Source organism: Babylonia areolata, chromosome 18 (genome assembly GCF_041734735.1).
Source record: "Babylonia areolata isolate BAREFJ2019XMU chromosome 18, ASM4173473v1, whole genome shotgun sequence".
Taxonomy (NCBI): Eukaryota; Metazoa; Mollusca; class Gastropoda; order Neogastropoda; family Buccinidae; genus Babylonia; species Babylonia areolata.
In genome coordinates this window covers 9,213,217-9,225,716 of record NC_134893.1, presented here as the reverse complement: position 1 = coordinate 9,225,716, position 12,500 = coordinate 9,213,217, and positions in this window count along the sequence as shown.

Genomic DNA, 12,500 nt, shown 5'->3' with positions numbered 1-12,500 from the left:
GCCTCTGTTGTCTGAAAAAGGGAAAATTTAAACTGAAAACACTGAGTGTGTGTGTGTGTGTGTGTGTGAACTCATCTTCAGCAGTGTAGCGTAATGAATCTGACAGTAAATGGGTTTGTGTCCATTGAACACGCTGGTGGTTTATTGACGATATTATTGATCTAGAAGCCGATATTATGACCATTAAATATTTATGTTTACATGTGTATGATCAAGACGACCAGATTTGTTTAATTCATATTTCATTTTTTTTCAAAATATTTATTTATCTTTTATTGCAGTCAATGGGAGGATATAAACTGAATACCAAGAACCTGTAGAAATATGTAATATTCACAGAAACAACACATAAGAGAACAGCTTCATCTATCCTCACACCCCGTCTCTGAAAAAAGAAGAAGAAAAATGACAAAACAAATGACTGCGTTACGGGTATCGGGTTGATCGACATAGAAGTGCGATATCAAGTTTCTTGTTGTTCATCTCTATGTAACCCCTCGGCTAAGCCTCTGTTTTCGAAAACAGGTGAACTTTAAACTTACAGCCTGTTTGAAGGTGGGTACCCACAACGAAGTAAGTGGACGAATAAAGCAATTGATGTGACAGTTATGACTCCAGGTTTGTTACAAAACAAAGACAATACCCACTAATTATCTACGCACCTTTTTTCTACAAAATTATGCAAACATTTAAGTGCTGAACTTTTGCATACCCATCCATTCATGTGCTTGTGTCAAAGCAGGCCCCTCTCTATCAGATATATAACAATAATAATGATAATAATAATGATAATTAAATGATAATGAACTGCTCTTCTATAGTGCTGTTCCCTTACAGAGGCTCACGGAGCTTCACAAAATAAATATAACAATATATATAATTATACAAACAATATCTGATTAGTGAATATATAGAAAAGAAAGAAGAAAAAAAAAAAGAGGACGGCGCCAGGGGTATCGGGTTGAATCACATGGAAACGTGATAGACCTGTTGTAGGTAACTCGATGTAACCTCTTGGCTAAGCCTCTGTTGTCTGAAAAAGGGAACATTTAAACTGAAAACACTGAGTGTGTGTGTGTGTGTGTGTGTGTGTGTGTGTGTGTGTGTGTGTGTGTGTGTGTGTGTGTGTGTGTGTGTGTGTGTGTGTGAACTCATCTTCAGCAGTGTAGCGTAATGAATCTGACAGTAAATGGGTTTGTGTCCATTGACCACGCTGGTGGTTTATTGACGATATTATTGATCTAGAAGCCGATATTATGACCATTAAATATTTATGTTTACATGTGTATGATCAAGACGACCAGATTTGTTTAATTCATATTTCATTTTAGTTTTTCAAAATATTTATTTATCTTTTATTGCAGTCAATGGGAGGATATAAGCTGAATACCAAGAACCTGTAGAAATATGTAATATTCACAGAAACAACACATAAGAGAACAGCTTCATCTATCCTCACACCCCGTCTCTGAAAAAAGAAGAAGAAAAATGACAAAACAAATGACTGCGTTATGGGTATCGGGTTGATCGACATAGAAGTGCGATATCAAGTTTCTTGTTGTTCATCTCGATGTAACCCCTCGGCTAAGCCTCTGTTTTCGAAAACAGGTGAACTTTAAACTTACAGCCTGTTTGAAGATGGGCACCAACAACGAAGTAAGTGGACGAATAAAGCAATCGATGTGACAGTTATGACTCCAGGTTTGTTACAAAACAAAGACAATACCCACTAATTATCTACGCACCTTTTTTCTACAAAATTATGCCTACATTTAAGTGCTGAACTTTTGCATACCCATCCATTCATGTGCTTGTGTCAACGCAGGCCCCTCTCTCTCAGATATATAACAATAATAATGATAACGATAATAATAATAATAATAATGAACTGCTTTTCTTAAGCGCTGCTCCCTTACAGAGGCTCACGGAGCTTCACAAAATAAATATAACAATATATATAATTTTACAAACAATATCTGATTAGTGAATACATAGAAAAGAAAGAAGAAAAAACAGAGGACGGCGCCAGGGGTATCGGGTTGAATCACATAGAAGCGTGATAGACCTGTTGTAGGTAACTCGATGTAACCCCTTGGCTAAGCCTCTGTTGTCTGAAAAAGGGAAAATTTAAACTGAAAACACTGAGTGCGTGTGCGAAATCATCTTCAGCAGTGCAGCGTTATGAATCTGACAGTGAATGGTTTTGTGTCTTTTTAGTCCATTGAACACGCTGGTCAAAAACATGATACGATATTGTTGATCTAGAAACCAATATTATGACCAGTAAATATTTATGTTTACATGTGTATGATCAAGATGGCCAGATTTGTTTAATTCATATTTCATTTTATTTTTTCAAAATATTTATTTATCTTTTATATCAGTCAATTGGAGCATATAAGCTGAATACCAAGAAGCTGTAGAAATATGTAATCTTCACAGAAACGACACATAAGAGAACAACTTCATCTATCCTCACACCCCGTCTCTGAAAAAAGAAGAAGAAAAATGACAAAACAAATGACTCCGTGATGGGTATCGGGTTGATCGACATAGAAGTGTGATATCAAGTTTCTTGTTGTTCATCTCGATGTAACCCCTCGGCTAAGCCTCTGTTTTCGAAAACAGGTGAACTTTAAACTTACAGCCTGTTTGAAGGTGGGTACCAACAACGAAGTAAGTGGACGAATAAAGCAATCGATGTGACAGTTATGACTCCAGGTTTGTTACAAAACAAAGACAATACCCACTAATTATCTACGCACCTTTTTTCTACAAAATTATGCCTACATTTAAGTGCTGAACTTTTGGGTATCCATCCATTCATGTGCTTTTGTCAAAGCAGGCCCCTCTCTCAGATAATAACAATAATAATCATAACGATAATAATAATAATAATAATGAACTGCTTTTCTATAGCGTTGCTCCCTTACAGAGGCTCACGGAGCTTCACAAAATAAATATAACAATATATATAATTATACAAACAATATCTGATTAGTGAATACATAGAAAAGAAAGAAGAAAAAACAGAGGACGGCGCCAGGGGTATCGGGTTGAATCACATAGAAGCGTGATAGACCTGTTGTAGGTAACTCGATGTAACCCCTTGGCTAAGCCTCTGTTGTCTGAAAAAGGGAAAATTTAAACTGAAAACACTGATGCGTGTGCGAAATCATCTTCAGTAGTGCAGCGTTATGAATCTGACAGTGAATGGTTTTGTGTCTTTTTAGTACATTGAACACGTTGATAAAAAAAACATGGTTTATTGACGATATTGTTGATCTAGAAACCAATATTATGACCAGTAAATATTTATGTTTACACGTGTATGATCAAGATGGCCAGATTTGTTTAATTCATATTTCATTTTAGTTTTTCAAAATATTTATTTATCTTTTATTGCAGTCAATGGGAGCATATAAGTTGAATACCAAGAAGCTGTAGAAATATTTAATGTTCACAGAAAGCACATGTAAGAGAACACCTTTATCCATCCACACACCCTGCTTCTGAAAAAAAGAAGAAAATGACAAAACAGAGGACTGTGCAGTGGGCATCGGGTAGACCGACATAGAAGTGTGATGGCAAGGTTCTTGTTGTTCATCTCGATGTAACCCCTCAGCTAAGCCTTCGTTGTCAAAAACAGATGAACTTTAAACTTAAAACCTGTTTGAAGTTGGGTACCTGTAACGAAATCAAATGACGAATAAAACAATGATTGTGACAAGTATGACTTCAGGTTTGTCACAGAAAAATAAAAAAGGAAGAAACAAAGACAGTACCCACTGATTATCTACGCACTTTTTTTTTTTTTTTTCAAAATTATGCCTACATTTAAGTGCTGAACTTTTGCATACCCATCCATTCATGTGCTTGCATCAAAGCAGTCCCCCCTCTCTCAGATATAAAACAATGATAATGATGGTAATAATTATAATGATAATGAACTGCTCTTTTATAGCGCTGTTCCCTTACAGAGGCTCACGGAGCTTCACAGATTAAATATAACAATATATATAATTATACACACAATTTGTGATAGTTAATGCATAGTAAAGAAAGAAAAAAAGAAGAAGAAAAAACAGAGGACCGCGCCAGGGGTATCGGGTTGAATCACATAGAAGCGTGATAGACCTGTTATAGGTAACTCGATGTAACCCCTTGGCTAAGCCTCTGTTGTCTGAAAAAGGGAAAATTTAACCTAAAACACTGAGTGCGTGTGCGAAATCATCTTCAGCAGTGCAGCGTAGTGAATCTGACAGTGAATGGTTTTGTGTCTTTTTAGTCCATTGAACACGTTGATAAAAAAAAACATGGTTTATTGACGATATTGTTGATCTGGAAGCTGATATTATGGTTATGTTTACATGTGTATGATCAAGACGACGAGATTTGTTTAATTCATATTTCATTTTAGTTTTTCAAAATATTTACTTATCTTTTATTGCAGTCAATGGGAGCATAGAAGCTGAATACCAAGAAGCTGTAGAAATATGTAATCTTCACAGAAACGACACATATGAGAAAACTTCATCTATCCTCACACCCCACCTCTGAAAAAAAAGAAAAAGAAAAAAAAGGCAAAACAGAGGACGGCGCCATTGGTATCGGGTTGAACGACATGGAAGTGCGATGGCAGTTTCTTGTTTTTCATCTCGATGTAACCCCTCGGCTAAGCCTCTGTTGTTGAAAACGGGTGAACTGTACACATAAAACCTGTTTGAAGATGGGTACCTGCAACGAAATAAAATGACGAATAAAACAATGATTGTGACAAGTATGACTTCAGGTTTGTTACAGAAAAAGAAAAAAAAAGGAAAAAACACAGACAATACCCACTGAATATCTACGCATTTTTTTCTACAAAATTATGCCTACATTTAAGTGCTGAACTTTTGCATACCTATCCATTCATGTGCTAATATCAAAGCAGGCTCCTCTCTTTCAGATATATAATAATGATAATAATAATAATGGTAATGAACTGCTCTTCTATAGCGCTGTTCCCTTACAGAGGCTCACGGAGCTTCACACATTAAAGATTATATATATATATATATAATTATACAAACAATTTCTGCTGAGTGAATGCATGGTAAATAAAGAAAAAAAAGGAAGAAAAAAAACAGAGGACGGCGCCAGGGGCATCGGGTTGAATCACATGGAAACGTGATAGACCTGTTGTAGGTAACTCGATGTAACCCCTTGGCTAAGCCTCTGTTGTCTGAAAAAGGGAAAATTTAAACTGAAAACACTGAGTGCGTGTGCGAAATCATCTTCAGCAGTGCAGCGTAGTGAATCTGACAGTGAATGGTTTTGTGTCTTTTTAGTCCATTGAACACGTTGATAAAAAAAAACATGGTTTATTGACGATATTGTTGATCTGGAAGCTGATATTATGGTTATGTTTACATGTGTATGATCAAGACGACGAGATTTGTTTAATTCATATTTCATTTTAGTTTTTCAAAATATTTACTTATCTTTTATTGCAGTCAATGGGAGCATAGAAGCTGAATACCAAGAAGCTGTAGAAATATGTAATCTTCACAGAAACGACACATATGAGAAAACTTCATCTATCCTCACACCCCACGTCTGAAAAAGAAAAAAAAGGCAAAACAGAGGACGGCGCCATGGGTATCGGGTTGAACGACATGGAAGTGCGATGGCAGTTTCTTGTGTTTCATCTCGATGTAACCCCTCGGCTAAGCCTGTGTTGTTGAATACGGGTGAACTGTACACATAAAACCTGTTTGAAGATGGGTACCTGCAACGAAATAAAATGACGAATAAAGCAATGGATGTGACAATTATGACTTAAGGTTTGTTACAGAAAAAGAAAAAAAACAGAAAAAAAACAAAGAAAATACCCACTGATTATCTACGCACCTTTTTCTTCAAAATTATGCCTACATTTAAGTACTGAACTTTTGCATACCTATCCATTCATGTGCTTATATCAAAGCAGGCCCCTCTCTCTCAGATACATAATAATGATAATGATGATAACAATAATGATAATGAACTGCTCTTCTATAGCGCTGTTCCCTTACAGAGGCTCACGGAGCTTCACAGATTAAATATAACAATATATATAATTATACACACAATTTCTGCTGAGTGAAGGCATTGTAAAGAAAGAAAGAAAAAGAAGAAGAAAAAACAGAGGACGGTGCCAGGGGTATCGGGTTGAATCAGCTGGAAGCGTGATAGACCTGTTGTAGGTAACTCGATGTAACCCCTTGGCTAAGCCTCTGTTGTGTAGAAAAGGGAAAATTTAAACTGAAAACACTGATGCGTGTGCGAAATCATCTTCAGCAGTGCAGCGGAATGAATCTGACAGTGAATGGTTTTGTGTCTTTTTAGTCCATTGAACACGCTGATTAAAAAAAAAACCACAAAAAAAACATGGTTTATTGACGATATTGTGGATCTAGAAACCAATATTATGACCAGTAAATATTTATGTTTACACGTGTATGATCAAGATGGTCAGATTTGTTTAATTCATATTTCATTTTAGTTTTTCAAAATATTTATTTATCTTTTATTTCAGTCAATGGGAGCATAGAAGCTGAATACCAAGAAGCTGTAGAAATATTTAATGTTCACAGAAAGCACATGTAAGAGAACACCTTTATCCATCCACACACCCTGCTTCTGAAAAAAAGAAGAAAATGACAGAACAGAGGACTGCACAGTGGGCATCGGGTAGACCGACATAGAAGTGTGATGGCAAGGTTCTTGGTGTTCATCTCGATGTAACCCCTCAGCTAAGCCTTCGTTGTCAAAAACAGATGAACTTTAAAACTTAAAACCTGTTTGAAGTTGGGTACCTGTAACGAAATCAAATGACGAATAAAACAATGATTGTGACAAGTATGACTTCAGGTTTGTCACAGAAAAATTAAAAAAAAAGGAAGAAACAAAGACAATACCCACTGATTATCTACGCACTTTTTTCTACAAAATTATGCCTACATTTAAGTACTGAACTTTTGCATACCTATCCATTCATGTGCTTATATCAAAGCAGGCCCCTCTCTCTCAGATATATAATAATGATAATAATAATAATAATAATGATAATGAACTGCTCTTCTATAGCGCTGTTCCCTTACAGAGGCTCACGGAGCTTCACACATTAAAGATAATATATATATATATATATATATATATATATATATATATATATAATTATTCAAACAATTTCTGCTGAGTGAATGCATTGTAAATAAAGAAAAAAAAGGAAGAAAAAAACAGAGGACGGCGCCAGGTGTATCGGGTTGAATCACATGGAAACGTGATAGACCTGTTGTAGGTAACTCGATGTAACCCCTTGGCTAAGCCTCTGTTGTCTGAAAAAGGGAAAATTTCAGCTAAAAACATTGAGTGCGTATGCGAAATCATCTTCAGCAATGCAGCGTAATGAATCTGACAGTGAATGGTTTTGTGTCTTTTTAGTCCATTGAACACGCTGGTCAAAAAACATGATGGTTTATTGACGATATTGTTGATCTAGAAGCCGATAAATATTTATGTTTACATGTGTATGATCAAGACGACCAGAGTTGATACATATTTCATGTTAGGTTTTCAAAATATTTATATATCTTTTATTTCAGTCAGTGGGAACATATAAGCTGAATACCAAGAAGCTGTAGAAATTTGTAATCTTCACAGAAACGACACATAAGAGAACAACTTCATCTATCCTCACATCCCGCCTCTGAAAAAAAAAGAAAAAAAAAGAAGCCAAAACAGATGACTGCGCCATGGTTATCGAGTTGATCGACATAGAAGTGTGATGGCAGGTTTCGTGTTCATCTCGATGTAACCCCTTGGCTAACCTCCGTTGTTTAAGATGGGTGAACTTGAAACTTAAAACCTGTTTAATGATGGGTGCCTGCAACGAAATAAAATGACGAATAAAGCAATGGATGTGACAATTATGACTTAAGGTTTGTTACAGAAAAAGAAAAAAAACAGGAAAAAAACAAAGAAAATACCCACTGATTATCTACGCACTTTTTTCTACAAAATTATGCCTACATTTAAGTACTGAACTTTTGCATACCTATCCATTCATGTGCTTATATCAAAGCAGGCTCCTCTCTCTCAGATATATAATAATGATAATGATGATAATAATAATGATAATGAACTGTACTTCTACAGTGCTGTTCCCTTACAGAGGCTCACGGAGCTTCACAGATTAAATATAACAATATATATAATTATACACACAATTTCTGATGACTGAAGGCATTGTAAAGAAAGAAAGAAAAAGAAGAAAAACAGAGGACGGCGCCAGGTGTATCGGGTTGAATCACATGGAAACGTGATAGACCTGTTGTAGGTAACTCGATGTAACCCCTTGGCTAAGCCTCTGTTGTGTAGAAAAGGGAAAACTTAAACTGAAAACACTGATGCGTGTGCGAAATCATCTTCAGCAGTGCAGCGTTATAAATCTGACAGTGAATGGTTTTGTGTCTTTTTAGTCCATTGAACACGCTGATAAAAAAACACACACAAAAAAAACATGGTTTATTGACGATATTGTGGATCTGGAACCCGACATTATGACCAGTAAATATTTATGTTTACAAGTGTATGATCAAGACGACCTGATTTGTTTAATTCATATTTCATTTTAGTTTTTCAAAATATTTATTTATCTTTTATTTCAGTCAATGGGAGCATGTAAACTGAATACCAAGAAGCTGTAGAAATATGTAATATTCACAGAAACAACACAGAAGAGAACATCTATACTCACACCCCGCCTCTGAAAAAAAAAGAAAGAAAAAAATGACAAAACAGAGGACAGCGCCATGGGTATCGGGTTGATCGACATAGAAGTGTGATGGCAGGTTTCTTGTGGTTCATCTCGATGTAACCCATCGGCTAAGCCTCCGTTGTATAAAATCGGTGAACTTAAAACTTAAAGCCTGTTTAATGATGGGTGCCTGCAACGAAATAAAATGACGAATAAAGCAATGGATGTGACAATTATGACTCCAGGTTTGTTACAGAAAAAGGAAAAAACAAAGACAATACCTACTGATTATCTACGCACTTTTTTTCCTACAAAATTATGCCTACATTTAAGCGCTGAACGTTTGCATACCTATCCATTCATGTGCTTATATCAAAGCAGGCCCCTCTCTCTCAGATATATAATAATAATAATGATAATGATCATGAATCTGACAGTGAGTGGTTTTGTGTCTCTGTTGTCAATTGAACACGCTGGTAAAAAAAAAAATATGATGGTTTATTGACTACATTGGTGATGTGAAACGCGATCTTATTATCAGTAAATAGGCTTCTGATGATAAATTATTTGATTTGAACTTCTTTCTTTCTTTCTTTTGTTTTTCTAATACAAAGTTAACTCACTCAGTACGGTCAGTCCTCTCTTCTCCACTACACAGACCCCTCGGATGTCCAGTGGGTGTCTGAATGACCCAACCTTTAGCTTCCATCGTCAGAATTGTGGTATACTTTGTCAACATTCACCTCTTCAGTATAAGAGCGTTCCGCTTGTAATATTTTGATGATGGTAATTGGGATGAAACGCTGTTAGCGTCGTCTCTTTCGCCGTTCGTATGGAGAGAGTTAATGAGTAAATTTCACAATGGTGGAGCAGATATTGAGCTAAGCCGTCTATTTCTTTGATACAGCGTCAGAAAAGACGTTGATGCTTTTAATATTTTATTTATTTATTTTATTCTTGGTCTGTCTCTCAGTCTGTTTGCCTGTTTGTTTCTCTGTCTCTTTCATTGCTTCTCTCGCTCGCTCTCTCTCTCAATCTCTAAATGATGAAGAAATCATGCACAGAAAGGGATTACAAAAAAGAAAAAAAAGAAAAAAACACTGAGGACGGCGCCATATCCTCGAACTTTCTGTCGATATGTCCCCTCCCTCGGCTAAGCCTCCGTCGTACCTAAAAGGTGATTTTTAATCTTAAAACCTGTTCTCAGGCACGTTGTCTTCTTCGGCGAGACGTTAATGATAGTTGAATCATCAACGGGATAATTATGACAAAATATTTGTTGCAAACAAAGAAACAAGTCCGCAGAAAGCATATTTATATATTTCGTTAAGAATATGCATACTTTTTAAGTGTTCGTCATTTGTACTCACATATTGGCGCACTCGTATATATATATATATATATATATATATATATATATCCAAACACACACACAGACACGCATACACACGCACACACGCACGCACGCACGCACACACACACACACATACAGGCGTGCGCACGAATAATTGAAAAACATAAACACCTATGGTACATGGAGTGAGCTAACCAGGGCAAAGAGACAGACACAGACATCCTCGCCACGTGCAACTGTTTGAAGCTTGTGCTCAAGTGACACGCGTGGGAAGTTCTATGTTTTCTCCGTGCTGCACGTGCACATCATGTCTCTATGTGTCGTGGTGGTGAGTGCTGCATCCACCATCTGTTCTGTGTTGTCCATTGACGTATCAGCAGACACCACACACAAATGCTGACTGGTTGGACTTTCAATAATTATGAGGGTCCAGGGTTCCAATCTCGGTAGCGGCGCCTGGTGGGTATTGAGTGGAGTTTTTTTCCCGATCTCCCGGGTCAACATAATATTATGTGCAAATCTGCCAGCGCCTGAACCCCCTTCGTGTATATACGCACGCAGAAGATCAACTACGTACGTCAAAGACCCAGTAATCCATTTCAGTATTCGGTGGGTTACGAAAACAAGAACATACCCAACATGCACTCCCCCCCCCCACCCCTGAAAACGGAGTATGGCTGCCTACATGGCTAGGTTAATAAACAAATCAGTCATGCACGTAAAATGTTACATGTCTGAGTGTGAATGTGTGTGTGTGTGTGCCTGAAATCTGATTAAACGGCACAGGAAACGCTGGTTGAGCGCCCAATGGCAGCCGTCAGTCGGCCTTACCCAGGTAGGCAGCCTCTTGTGCAAATGACCCCGTGTTTGTAAAGCGCTTTGAGCTTGATTTCCGGCCCAGGATAGGCGCAGTACAGGTATCCATGGATATCAAATCACATAAAACGTGGTCGGGGTTTTGTTGGAGACTCTGTTATGGACAGGCTTTTCTTATCATAGACTCGTGTGTCGGAATCAAAGTGATGGTTTATCGTTGGTGGAGTTGGGGGTGTTTTCTTTGCTAAACTATCGAAATTTCTTCGCACCCAGGTGGTTGGTGTGTGATGGGTTTAAATAGAAGTTTTTATATTTTATTTCAGTTTCACACGCAGACACACACACACACACACACACACACACACACACACAAACACACACGCACGCTTGCACACGCGCTTGCACACGAACGCACACAAACACACACACACACACACACACACAATAAAGTAATTTGCACAAACTACAAGAAAAACAGGCCGATTTTTTAAAATTTCTTTTAATGTAAGCTCACTTTTAATCTAATTTCATGGGGTGTACGTGTGCACGTGCGCGCTCAGTTTTCTGTGTTCCAGTGCTTTCGTGTTTGGTGCACACAAAAGTGTTTCTCGGGTGGGGGGCTGGGGTGGGGTGGGTGGGGGGAGGGGGTGATGGACCCTAGGACCCATTGAAGAAAGTTCATAAATCGCTCCCTGCTTCTCCGCCTCTTCCCACTTCTGCCCCATTCACCTACCAACCGGCCTACCCTCTTTTTTTTTCTTCTTCTTTTCTTTCTTTTCTCTACACTCAACAACTTAACTCTGGTACTGTGATGCAAATTTCTCTGCCTTCATTTCTCTCCTCCCACCCCCTCTCCCCTCTCCTGAATATCGCTCCATCACCCTCCCCCCCCCCAGCCCCCCCTTTCCTTCAGCTTTACTTTCGTCTGCCTTCCACACCTCTCCCTCTCCCCTTCCCCCGTTCATTTCTCTCCTCCCACCCCCTCTCCCCTCTCCTGAATATCGCTCCATCACCCTCCCCCCCTCGCCCCCCCCTTCCTTCAACTTTACTTTCATCTGCCTTCCACACCTCTCCCTCTCCCCTTCCCCCGTTCATTTCTCTCCTCCCACCCCCCTCTCCCCTCCTGAATATCGCTCCATCACCCTCCCCCCGCCCCTTCCTTCAACTTTACTTTCATCTGCCTTCCACACCTCTCTCCCTCCCCCTCCCTCCCCTCCCCCCGTTTTCTCAATGTCTGTGTCTTGTCTGTCTTCCTGTCAATTTATACTTTCTGTATCCTTCTGTCACTCTATGTGTCTGTCTGTCTGTCCGCCTGTCTGCATTCTTTCTCTCTTTCTCTCTTGGTGTGGGGATGGGTGAGGGGTGTGGGCGTGTGTGTTGGGGTGGGTGGGGGTGTAGTTTGCGAATTATCTGTGTTGTATTACTTTTGTTGGGGGGAAGGAGGAGGGGGGGAGCCCGGGGGGCGGGGGGGAGGGTCATAATTCTGTGTGTGTGAAATTCTGGGTGTTCTCCACAGCGATAACACGTCGTCTCGCCACAGTGCAG